Here is a 13,836-nt window from a genome sequence, read left to right as displayed (position 1 = left end):
GCAAAGCATAGCAGGAAAGCTGGAGAAGAGTAATTCTGCTGACTCATATTCAGCTTGCCATCGACCATTACCCCCAGGTCCCTTTCCATGGCACTGCTTTCCAGCATCTCATTCCCCAGTCTGTCTGTACATCCGGGGTTGCCCAATCCCAGGTGCAGAATCCAGCACTTTCCCTTGTTGAACTTCATATGTTTGGTGATTGCCCAGTCCTCTGATTTGACTCCCTACCTTTGAGGGAGTCAAAAACTCCTCCAGTTTTGTGTCATCAATGCTCTCTTTTTGCAGTGGCAAGTCCCAGACGGAGGAGCAGGGCAGCTCTGCCAGGCTTAGCTGTCTAGAAATGTGTTTCTCTCTTTAATGACATTAAATACAGATACATTTAGAGGGCAAAATCAGAGAATTGAGCTTTCGATTTTGGTTGTGGGGTTTCTATACTGTTTGGTGGTGGGGTTTTTTTGCTTCCTTTACTTGTACATCATTGCATCATTTTCCCTCATGCTGTCCTCCACCAGAGCTAGCCTGAGGAGCAGACTGACCCATGTAGACCCTGCTGCACATACGGTGTGATACAGCATTGCTAAACAGAAGATGAGGGGGCCCAAGAGAATCATGAATCCCACAGCAGGGCTGGTAGCGTTCCCCAAACTCAGCTTCTGCAGAACACTCAGTGCCTATGATATTCCCTCCTCTGCCTACAAAAACAACTCTGAGGTCATGGCAGCTAATTTTAAGGGCTTTGTTGGTGACTGCCAAGCTCACTGCAAACAAGAACTCAGAGGTGTCCAATGAATTTGACAAAGGTTTGGCATTTTCAACCTTATTTCCAACTGGTTCAGGCTGGAGCCTCTTAAAGACACAGCTATCCTCAAAACCAGTGAGGAAAATGTTGCGAAGCCTGCGTGGCCAAATCAGAGAAACTATGGGTCATTGCAGTCCCCAGCTACAGATGGTTAGCTTTTTAACCCAGGCTATCTTATCTCACACTTTAGACTTCGGAGAGCCTGAGTTCAACTCTTGGCGCCTCAGCCAGGAAGCTGGCTGCCTTGGATGCTCTCCAGCACTTATTTACAGCACACATATGCAGCGTGGCCATTGATTTATACTCCAGGCAGCCTCTGCCCTGAAGAGGCAGATTTAGAAGCAGTGACTCTTCAAAGCAAGACAGCACTCCACTTTATTTTGCCTTCAGCTAAGCCTCATCACATCTGGATCCTTAAACATAGGTAGTGGTGCTGGAATTTTTGGTGGATTCCCCCAGCAGAATTAGGTGTCCAAGTTGGAGAAGAAATTTCTAGTCTCTTACATCAGTGTCTTGGTGCTTCACAATCACTTAGACTCTCCAGGCTTCATAAGGCAGTCTAACAGTGCTCCTGGACAGATTTAGGTTCCTAACTTTAGGCTCATCTTTGAAAAGGTTGGCCTTTATGTTCTGAGCCCAAAGTATTTCTGCATGCTGACACACTGTCTTCCATTCTATTCTGACATCCTACCACCTATTCAAACACCTTAGCCATGCTAAAATAGCCAAATCAAAGAAGTTGTCCTTTCTTCCCCCTCTTTCCATGTTCTACATGTGGACTATTTCTGTTCTGAATCACTTGATCTTCTGTCAAAACGAGGCTTGCAAACCTCAAGGGAAAAATTTTTGTTTATTGTATGAAGGGGGAAGTCTGTGCCCAGCACCCCTAACCTTATGGCTCCACTCCATTGGCCAAAGCCTGCCTAGAAGCAGCCTCACACCTGCTTTTCTGCAGCAGATCTCCCTTTTCTTAGGCACATGAATCACTCTGTGACATTTTCAAGGATCTGCCTGGCGCTAAGGATCAAAGGCTCAGCACCTTCCTTGCGTGTGAACTCTTGCCAGCATTTTCATAAAAAAAATAATTGTGTGCCCTGTTCAACAGACCTGGCTAATGGCAGGTTCTGAGAAGCACCTAAGTACCTGGTAGAGGAAATGTAATAAAGCCTGCTATACTTAGGCCCTTGCAGGCTCTTCCAATTATAAAAATCTATTTTAGTGCCTTTAGAACTGTCCTTTTCTAAAACTGTTCTTAGCAAAGAGCCTCAGCCTTTGGGCTATATATTTTTTCTTACATTAAAAAAACCCACGTATTGTTTTGCTTATTTTGAGCTGAGCGTTTGGAAAGAAAAAAAACAGGTTTTTTGGTGAGAGACCTATTTTTTGTTTGTGCAAATAATTAAAGGTGTGATTGATAAAAGTGAAAGTCCACAAAGGATGCAAAATTTCTCTTTCTGAAAGACAGTTCTAAGCATGTTTTCTGAGGTGTGTTTGGGAAGAGGGTGCAGGGCTTGAGGTCTTGCTTACAGACAGAAAGGGCTCTCTAAGGTAATAAAAAACTCTCAGGAGAATCACTGAAGACTCCCTACGCCCTGTCTGGCTCCCTGCCCACTTCAAGGCAATGCAAGAGACAATGACCCGTGGGGAACAATTTCCTCCTCAGTTGATAGTTTGATAGTACAACCTATGAAAGACCAGACAGAAAGAACAACACCTTCTGACTTGAGGAGGAGAATGGATACACAAAGTCTGGAGCATTTTATCTGCTTTCTAAATAAAAAGATAGAGCAATCTAAATATTTTTTTCTTTTTTTTTCAACCTAACCAGTGAAGACTGGGAAACACAAAGTCAAAGACCAGCTCTGCACTGAGAGTCACTGAGCCAATTCTGTAGCAAAAGTGTAATTCAGGCATAAACGTCAAATGTAAATTTAAATTTCTTTTTCATTGGTCACATCCTCTCCTACTGCATTATAATTTAGTGGGAAGGATGCTGTATTTGGGATGGACATGAAAGAGCAAGAAGTGCAGCCTGATGTACAGGCTGGGATGTGGCTCATGGGGGCCCAACACCTCATCGCCAGCCTCGCCCCTTCTCACAGGAGACCTGAATAGCAGCAGTGCCCGTGTGTCTCAGCTGCTCGGGGGCTCCAAGCCCAGGTGGTGCACAGAGTTATATGCAGCAAAATAGCTTTTTGTGGGGGCTTGATGTGTAGTGAGACAGAGGAGTCACAGGTGTGCAGGCAGCTCCCTGGTACGGCAGGCACCTATGTCTGGGCACTCTTGGGTGAGCAGCGTTGGAAGGCTGGCTGAATCAGTGGAGGCAGAGAGGATGGCTCTGGGCAGTGAGGAGCGAAGGGTGATGTGTTTCTGCCTGCTTGGTTCAACACAGTGCTATGAGTGACCTGTGAGTGTGAGGCCAAGCCCCATGGGCTTCTGGAGTCTGTATAGACAGAATCAGCTCCAGACTGTCTTTGCTTGCCAGTGCAAGCATGTTTGAGTCAATTCTGTGTCTTGGTGTAGAAACAAGCAGCTGGCAAAAGATACAAGGGTCATGGCTTGGTGACTAGCCTTGGAAAGGTGCTGTTGCCTATGCAGATGGAAGGCTGGGGCCAGAAGAATAGAGGACATTGTACCTTGGTGTGCAAAGGGTTTTTAGAGGTAACACCAAGGGTGGTGGTTGGTCTAACCAAGAGCTGATGGTTGATTCAGCACAGACGTGTGGAGAGGCCTCTGGAAGAGCTTTGTCCCATCACCTTTCATTCCTTGGCTGCTGACCTTTCAACAGCAGACTCAGGAGTCAGGGATAGACTAGTTGAGGTGGCTCTAACCAGTCTTTGCATGGTATGTGGCTGTTTGTGGGTTACACTGCAACAACCAAACCAGGTGAGACACCAAGCAAAAATAAGACGACGCCAAAGGGAGTGTTATCCATGTGTGCTTTTAGATGCTCTGTGGCAGCCCAAGGCAGGGAAGAGCAGCATCAGTACACAGCCTTTGAGGTGGTTTGATTCCATGCATGCATAAGGTGGACGTGAGTTCCTGGTTTATTGCTCTTTCTCCAACTGCTCTTCTGTCCTGGGAAACCTCTCCCCAGGCCAGCTGTGAGGCTGTGTGCAAGGAGTCCTGCCGAAACCCATGTCAGATCCTTCAATCCTGCAAAAGAGTAACTGACTTGTTCTGGCACTGCAGGCTTTGAGTATCTCTTGGGAGTTGGGAACTGTTGTGGCATTGTAGTAGGTTTTGGACATAACTGAGGGAGGAGACATGGGGAAGATGACAGCTTTTACTGGATCAGATGTTATGAGTGGAGAAAAACAAGTGAAATTTTCTCCATATATGTCTTCTTTAGGGGTGCCTGAAAGCTTGCCTTTTTTTTTCTGCCTATATCTGTTGGTCCAATGAAAGCTGGTCCCGAAAGGCAGTTTGAAAAACCAAACCAACAATGTGTAACTGTCTGTAATCAGAGACAATATTCTCTTAGCTCCATTTTTCATGGTGAAGCAGGATAAACAGTGACATGTTTCCCACAGCTGAATTCAACTTTTGGCAACAAAATGTGGGAAAGCAAAGAGCACCTTATAGTGTCTATGACTGGTATTGCTAAAGCTGCTCATGCACTGGTCTTCTTCTCAGCTCTGCTTGACTGAGTACACGGCAAAGTGCTGCTTCCAAGAACATGCAGTGGAGAGTGCCTCCAGGCTGCAGCCCTCAGTTTATATTTGACCAACAGCGATGTCACCTTCTGCTGTTCCTAGGCAGACTAGGGGGCATCTTGACTGGAGGAAGAGAAGGAGGAAGGAGATCAGAAATGGAAGGCGCAGGAGGAATCCAGACAGATACAGTCCAGCTCAGTTGAGCTAAGATCATCTTGGCTTGGCAGATGCCTGACCTGCCAGGGGATGGTCAGCATGCACAGAATGAGGAGGACGGCTGCAAGCACTCACACTGTCTGTCTTGGCAGCGGGGAGGTGACCTTGACAGACTGCTCCAAGTGCCAGGGCAGCCGGAGGCGGAGGGCAATTGGAACCATGTCAAAGAGCATGGATCACTCCAGAGGGAGAAGGAGGCATGAGCCGTAGCAACTGAACTTGTTTATAACTTCTGTTTCTTGGTATGTAAACGACAGGAAGGCAGGAGGTGTCTGAGGCAAGGAGCTCCTGCCTGCACATAAGAGTATCTGGTTTAGCAAATTAGCCTTCTTGTTGCTTCTAATAGCATAAAGTGTATGTGCTTTACTATCATCTCTAGTCTTTATAAATACATTCACATATATATATATATATATATATATATATATATATATATATATATAAGTCGATCAGTTGCACTAAGATATGAACTGCATGCAGTCACATTTCTGCCTTATTCTTTTGTGTTCCCAGTCCTCAGTGCACAGGTGCCTGCATCTACTTTCCCTGGGGTTAACATGTTGAAAGCCTAGGAGTTTCAGACTCTAATTTCCACCCAGAAGACTGTGATGAAAACCTGGAGGGGAGTAAAATCTCTTTCCAGGCTGCATTGCAGCACTACAGCTAAGGCTGTATGCTGCAAAGGGGATTTAAAGCACGTCTCACTTCCTGGGAAAAAGGTGCTCAAAAATAAACTATTCCTTAAAACCTGAAATAAGGACTTCTGGAAGCAAAAGTATTCTTCAAGTTTTATTTTAATACAGCTGGATGTGCAGCTTGTTCAGAACACCAGGACATTTTTAAGTGCATTCATTAGTAAAACCCACTTCCTTCATCCCTGGGACAATAGAGTAATAACTGGGAACATCTCTCCAGGGCCCTGGGTGATCTGGAGCAGCATTACTCAACCTGCAAGCCAGCATGCAGAAAAGCAAAAATGGAGACATATAAAAAAAATGCATAGCTTTTCACATGATTTTTCACCAGTGGGAATGTGAGCATTATGGCCACACTGCAGGAAACAGTTTGTGTTGTTCAAAGAGCGTAGGTGACCAGGGGAGAAGCATACCTTTATGACCACCAGTTAATCTGTGGCTCACACAACTGAGAGCAGTTGCACATGACCAGGGAAGATCATCTGGAAGAGCAGCTTGAGACCATTGCTCCCATTTCTGCTCAGGGTTCAGCAATACCGTTATGAAAGGCCTTATTCAAAGTCCAGTGAAGCTTTGAGAAATGTCTCCTAGCTACCTGCTTTGAAAAATGTTGATTGTGGATCCATCATGAAGGATTGAATCTGAGCCATTTTCCTTAGCTCACCTGTGGCAGGTCTATACAAGCTTTTAGTAATAAAGTATTTTAAGAGTCATTCAGTCTGATGGAGAATGGTTATGACAAAACTGCCTCCTGCTCCAAAAATTTTCTCCATTCTGTTACTCATACTCTTTAAAATATTTTACCTACTAATTTTCCTGCTTCTTGATTTTGGGGTTTTTTGAATGCTTGACAGTGCTACTCCAGGCCCTTCCCCCCACAGCAGAAATGGAGAGGCATACCAGCCTTGAGAGCCAGCAACTGAGCTGTGCCTCAAGTAGGCTGGAGTGGGAGGCATCAGTCATGCCAGGAAGAACCAGCCAGGAGGCTGCTGTGGGACAACATCTGGTACCACTTCAAGGAGCTAGAGGATAGAAAATCCAGAGGTCTGTAAGCATTGTCTCATTCTCTTTATTATTATTATTATTATTTTACTGTGCTAAACACATGAGGCATCAGAAACAAAGCACGACAAGGAAACAAACAAAAAAACTTCCCCCCAAAAAAACCCCAAAACCGAAACAACGAAGTACTGGAAAACAGTACTCCTAATGAAAATCAGTTAAATATTGAGGTTTGGTGGGGTTGGATGGTTGGTTTCAGAGCTTAAGAGTGGAAACAAACAGGTGAGGAGCCCATGTTCTCCACCCTAGCTCTCCTGACTGCAGCAATGCAAGGGGAATGAAGGCCGCAAGGAAGGGTGCTCTCCCCACAGGGAGGTGACATAGTGAAGGCACCACAGCAGGGTTCCACAAGTAGGGCAGAGTTGTGCAGCCTTCAGCACTCTCCTGGGATGCTACAAGGGTCCTCGCAGCCTGAGATGGAGCTTGCTGTGGGGTATCACAGAGGGCAGGAGGTTCAGAGGAGGCCAGGAGGCACTTGGGGGTGGAAAGCACAGGGCATTGGCTGCATTGTTCAACTGTTTGCTGAAAGATGGAAGAATATTTGAATGGGAAGATAACGCTTTTCTGGTCTATGTCTAATGTGCTTTCCCTAAGTATTTCCTACCAGACAGAAAATAATTAATGGGGTAAATAAGCCACCAGCCTTATATGATGTACCTTATAAATTTTGACAGCCATAGAAAATAGCAAGGGATAACCAGAGGGCATCCAATTCCTTTCTGACCTGCAAGGCAGATCAACTCATTTCCATACATTTCCATCCCTCATTTCCAAGGGATCTTTGATCCCTTCCTACCATGACAGAGGATTGGACTCAGTCACCACTAGTGTCCTACCCCAGAAAATGACATCTGGCAATGGGATGCTGTTGCCAGAGGAATTCAGCCAACCTACACTCTCTTCTTGCGTTGCTTGCAGTAAATAAGGTGATCAGGAATAGGCTACAGCCCAAGTGATTAGATTTGGCAGGCTGTAAAATAGTCTTCAGAGAGTAGACAGGGCAATCCTGATTTCACTCTTTTAGGACACCCTTCTGGTAATGCAAGGAGGAGAAACTTTACAGGAAAACCGATATTTGAAGAGTAGAAGAGACCAACAGATCCAGGCAAAATGGCAATCACTCAGAAGTGATTTTTCTGTTCTCATGGGTACGTTCGTGTCTTTGGAGCCCTTGGATTTCTGCCCTTGGCAGACGTCAAAGCTCTTCCATGTTTCCTGTTTCTTCCAGTCTTTTGTCTCCCCTTGTTTAAGATATTCCTTCTGAAAAGCAGATTTTTCTTGTTGCTTCCTTGTACTGGATTCTCACATTTTCTGTTTCCATGTGGAAGAGCTCTCAAGAGTCAATGGCTGTGCTGGAAACAACCATGAGTCCTCACCATCATAGAGCTCTTCTAAATCTGTCCTCACTTTGTGATCTGTTCCTGTTTTACAGATACTGTCTCTGAAAGGGGAGTCCTAATCCATCCCAATACATATAATCATAAATGCTGGCTCTTGATTGGTAAGACAGAATTACGCAAAGACTCACAACCTTCCCCACAACGAAGTGTCATCTCTTACTCATGCTCAGGGCATCTCTGATAATAACAGCTTTTCCTATCTCAGTTGCAAGGCGAAATGGGATCTATCTGGAGGACATTCATACTAGTCCTTCCTTAAAACTCATCCTTTACTATGTTTTCTAGAGGGAATAAGCCATTGTTTCTGGTATTTCAGAACGATACTGTCTGCTGAGATCCCTGTTCAATACATACTGTTACTCTTGCAGGTGAATCTCTCTTCTGCTGCTTTCTGGATTTCAGTTTCCTGTTAGTTTTACACCTCTGCCATGTAACAAACCCACAGGCAACAGAGAGTTCAACTTTTGGAAAGTTGCATGATAGTCAAAGTCATGACGTAAATTTTTGAAACCATATACTTTTTTCAACATGTCTGCATGTGTTCTTGCACAAGAGTAGGCCATCCGGATGTCCCTGACAGCCAGGCGATAGTGTACAGTGTGGTGCCAGTAGTAGCAAACTCCACAGCTGTGTGGGAGAAGAATGGGTTTTAGTATGGACTTGTACCAGTAGGTTCTTCTGTTCTTTATTTCAGTTCTGCTTGTGACCCTGTGGTGATGATAGGAGCTATCTGTTTTTCAGCCAAGAAGAGGTGACAGACCTTTGGGAGAAAATTCTATCAGTAGCTCTAGCCTCTGACATATTTTCCCTAAAAAAATATAAATATCTTGGACTGTCACAGCAGAGCTGGTGAGCAAGGCCATGCCCAAGCTTCACAGCCCCACTTAAAGCTCTTCTGGGATGTATCTGTATTTTGGGTGCAAAAAGGAAGGGCTATGCATGTGATGTGTCTCTGGGGAATGCATGTCCTAAGAGGAGGCACAGACGAGCAAGAATTGTGGCTCCACCACTCTTATTTCCTGTGGAGCTGTTGGAGCCCTGTGCCAGTCAGACCTGGTTATTTTTGGCCATTGAGTGCCCCTCCATGGGAAAGCGGTTCTCCAATACTCTCAATACGGTCTGTGAGAAGGTGTTGGTTCTCACAGTGTTTTCAAAGAAGGTACAGGTCTTTCCAGCTTATCGAAACATTTGTTTTGACTTTTATAACACTATATAAAAGTCTTTGAGTTTTGTCTATAAGTTTCCATGCCATAATATTATGACAGGCCATGGCATAATAATGTTACTGTTTTGACTCTAAAGTATGCTGTAACAGGGGTCAAGCTGATGAAATCAAAATGAAATCATCATTTTATTTTGACAAGATTCTGTTTCTCTTTCATTTGTTTGATAAAGTCAAAGCAAAAATGTCAGCAGGACTTTTCCAGAGTGCAGTCTCAAAATTACATTTTCTCATTCAGGTGTGGATTTTGAATGGGCACCATAACCTTGTTTTGTGCTCAGATCATAGTGGAAACATTGTACATTGATAGAATCTCAAAGTAACAGACTCTACTTGACTCTATCAGTTTTAACAAAGAGCTTTTTGCAAAAGTACAGTCTTGAACTGTCAGTCCAGCATCATACTTTGAACTATGCCACCTTCTGCTCTTGCAGTCCCCAGTTACCCATCCCTTCTGTTTAGCCAGCAGGAACCCAGTCCAAAAACAGCCTGAAAAGGGAGAGGTACTGAAGAACTGGGGTTTGTGTCCTGATGGGACAGGGAGCCTCCAAAATATGGAATGAAATTGTCGTAGAACAGCAGAGTCTCTGTAAGAGGCCAGTGGTGCAGACATGCTCTGTGTGTCTGCAAGGTTGATCCATCATTGATTCATGTAGTACCCAGAAAGCACAATCTCTTAATCCTATTCCTAGCCCTTGCTCCTCACACATGATGTTAGACAAGTGTTGTGTCTGCTTTCGCCTCCCCACCTCCAGCTTAGCATATTCTTTGATGCTGTGATCTTGTCTAGTGGGACTGAAGTGTCTCTGAGACTGACTGACTGACTGACTTTGTGTACAGAGCACCTGGAGTATTGTGGAGGCCTTGATCTGTGCTTTTGGTGACTGATGATGTAGCCTTTCTATTGTGCAGTTTTGTATTCTGAATATTGGCTTTCATGGTAATATATTTATTTCCCTTGTTTATCCCATCTCTACCCCCCCACCCCCCAGCTTCCCTTTGTTTGCTTGGTTGTGCTCTGATGCACAGGTATTTATCTAAATGGGGTCTGCTGTATTTGTACCAGCCCAGGTGGCATGTAAGGTACAAACATCAGACACCTCTTTACACATCCCCAGGTTTCCTGAATAATTGATTAATTGCTTTCTCCCTTATCAGCTTTTCTTTCACATAACTGGGGGTCAGCTTGCATGGACTAACACCTTCAGGGAGGCCTTATTTCCTATATACATCAACCTTACTGGCTTCTTATTATCTCAGCTCTATCTGTACCTTTGTTCAATTCAAGAGGTAATTAAACTCAAAGCCAAAGCAAATGTCAGGGTGATAATGAGACAGATAAGATTAAAAAAACTTCTTTTTTTTTAAAGACCTTACACATACCTGAAGTACCTGTTGGCCCATAGCCAGTGGAAAGTTTCCTTTCTCTCCTGGATGTAGGCAGAACAGTGACCATGTAAAAAATGGCAGCACCTCCCCCCAGGTGTGTGCTGCTGAGAACAGCACCTACCTGGCTAAGCACTCAAGCATGTAAGTATTTGCCCTGAAATTGTTTACTCATATGCTTAAATTTAAGCACGTGCTTGAGTGTTTTGTTCAACCAGTGCCTCAACTCAATGCAGCTCGAGTGGGTGTAATTTGGCAGGTGCAATTCCACTCATTTCAGTGATGCCAGTGGGAGTCACTCAGGGCTGTAGCCATTGCCTTCAGTCTGCTACTCCTGCCCAAAGCCCACAGCGAGTGCTAGGGCTTAGTCATGCTGCCCAGTTTGCAGGAGAGCTCACAAATTACGTGGTCACTCCTTTGGGCTGCACAGTGCCATGCATCACCTGCTAGACTCCATTTTTCTCTGTGTCATTCTGGGATGGAAGGATGGACATGCTCTCTGCTGATCTCTGTTCTGGGCTAAATTTTTCTCATCAGGAGCCCCCAGTGGCTCAGGAACCAGTTTTGGGGAAGATTGTACAGGGGACATTGTGGGCTCTCCCTGCCTCATGGACTGCCCAAGCTCCCTTTTGCCTTTCTGCATTGAACAAGTTTATAGTCTGAAGCAGATTACACCTATGGTGTAATTGTCAGGAGCTGGAGTGGGGAAGCCATTAACGAAAAAGAGCTGTAGTTTTCTGAGGGAGCTTCAAAGCTCTCTGCAAGCAGGAGAGCCTGTGAAGGGTACACATGGTGCTGGCTAGGCAACCCCTGACAGTTAAAGTTTTACTTAAGCCCATGTGTTTTTCCACTGGGTATTTTTATCCTCTGAAGTCTACTGTACTTGGCTACATACTGCAAACACATCCCTGTTGTTCTCTCACACATGTTTACTTTGCAGCTGGGGTAGCACAGCTCACCATGCTGGCTGTTGGTAGCTGGCTGAATAAGTGAAAATGAAGCACCAAAGCACCCCAGAAGCACCCCAGTGTATTCCCACTCTCCTTGCTCCTTGCTGGCCTATCTCCTCCTGTAGCCTCCCTACCCTGGAAACCTGCTCACTGCCTCCCTCCCAGGACACAGGGCAGATGCACCTGACCCCTGCTTTCCTCAGCATCCCTCTTGCAGTCTAAGTCTCATTCTGCTCTGTTGCCTCACCAGTAGCATTTAGTGGTTCTCACCTGCCAAGAAAAAGCAGTTGTCCAAATAAGCCTCTCATAGAATAAGGTGGAAATGGATTTATTACTTCATATCTGTGTACTGAGGAGTAGAGACAGGAGGAGAAAAATTTCTGTGCTGAAATCATGCAAAGAGCCCATAATGGAAACAGGAGCTGAAGATTCTGCAGGACCTGCACATGGCCTTTCAGCAGCTCTTCCACCTTCAGTGTTTTGAGGTGGATGATAGCTTCCAACAGTGATTCCTCAGGGCTCTGCAACTTGAAGATATTGAAAGTGATGACACCAAAGTCAAGTAATTGTGTAAGAAGTAGAATTCATTAGAATTCATACCATGGCTCTGTTCATTATGGATTCTTCTATATTTAACAATATGTCCAAGTTCCTCTCAGAACATTTACCCTAAGAAAGATGAGAGATGTTATTTTTTCCTTCCTTAACTAGATGCCAGTTTTTACAAAGCAGGTAGAAATTCAAGATCTTGTGAAATTCCTGTTCCTCTGCTGATGGACTGAGAAGCAGGCAGGGTGTGGAGCTGCTAGGCACTATAGTTGCATGAGCATTGTTCTGTCGAGATACCAAGCTAAAAAATATTTTCATAGAGCTCTGAAAATAAGCAAACAAATAGCAAACAAGGGAAGGAACTGGTTGGGAGAGATCAAGTTCAGCACAAAGTGCTGCCGTTACAGCCACACTTCACCCTGTGAGAAGGCTTTGTGCTTTGGGTAAAGCTTTGGTCTACCTAAATAACTGTCTGTCTCTTCCCCAACATTGTGGGGAGTTTTTGACTGAAAAACACTATGTTACACCTGTGGATACTTCTTTCCTGCTGTAATATGAGTGATAATAATTTTTAAATTCTCTAAAAATAGTACTTTATGTATACTATAAGAAAGGGTCCAGATCCCAGACTGAAATCTTTTAAAACAGTTGCTACATATTTATTACTTGTAAGGCTAATCTCTTTTTCTAAATGTTTTTTAAAAAGAGCCATGGTCAAATAGAAAAGAACCACTTCTTCAAATAAACAACTAAGCCCACACATTTAGAAGATATGGTTCTCTTCAGGTCTGAGACAATACTAGAGAAGCAAACCAAAATTTCCCCTAACATTTGCTTCTTGAAACCTTCTCCCTGCACGTGGGGTAAAAGGAAAGCAGGCTTCACCCACAGAGGTGGGAAAGCCCTTTAGGTTTCTGTGGCCTGTCTTTGGACGGGTTGACCAAGGGATTGCTTGGCTCTCATGGATGTGCTGATAGGCAGTGTGCCCCATCTGGAGGAAGCCCCCTCTGTGGAGAAGGTGATTGGGTCTTTCCCCACTCCCAGCATCTTGATCCCACCCAGAGCAGATCTTGGAGCTCCTGAGGTCAGAGCACAAACCACAGTCTCTCTGGGGGTGGTGAGTCACTGCAAGACATTGCATGCTCAGAGGCAAAGCTAACAAATGCCACCAAAGGCAGGTGGATGTGCAGTGGGTGGCAGACACCAAGCAGCTCACCTCTCTCTGTGGAGAAGAGCCAGGGAGTGGGGTGGATGTAGTATTTCCAACACTGCAAGGACATTTGGAATGTGCTGAGGGCAAAGATGCCCCCTCACTTCCATAACCAGCACCTCTGCCTAGATGGGTGAAATGTCTCCCTGGGGTCAGGACTTGCTTTCACCAAACGCCAAAGCCCAGACAGGAAAATTCCATTATTATTTTATGAACTTCATGGCTGCTGCTGCTGCTGCTGGGGAGGTTCCTGAGCAGTGGGTGTATCACTGCAAAGCTCTCCTCCTTCTAGCTCCAGGTTTTACCCTGCTTCCAGCCTCTGTGCAATGAGTCAAAAACAATAAATCAGCCTGAAATCACATCTGTTTGGTGTGTTCCCTTGCTCCTAGACCCTGCCTACTGGTTCTGGGAGAATGCCCTCCAGGATGACTAGACCAAGTTTGTTCTTGGTGTCATGGAGGTCTGTCTGACAATTAAGTGCCAGCACCCAGTGGATGCTGCAGAAACAGGGGAAGTCAAGGCTGTGGAGAAGAACTGAGTAACATGAAAGCCAAAAAGTAGAACTTCTGTAGCTCCTCCTCCCTTTTGCTGCTTTTCTCAGTCATAAAAACTCAGCAGGAAATGTTTAAAATGCCAATCGTGTAATTACTCATTCAGTTTGTGATGCCTGCTATAAGATTTCAGCAGAGTA

Source organism: Chiroxiphia lanceolata, chromosome 3 (genome assembly GCF_009829145.1).
Source record: "Chiroxiphia lanceolata isolate bChiLan1 chromosome 3, bChiLan1.pri, whole genome shotgun sequence".
In the NCBI taxonomy this organism is placed as follows: Eukaryota; Metazoa; Chordata; class Aves; order Passeriformes; family Pipridae; genus Chiroxiphia; species Chiroxiphia lanceolata.
Note: the sequence above shows the minus strand (reverse complement) of the source record.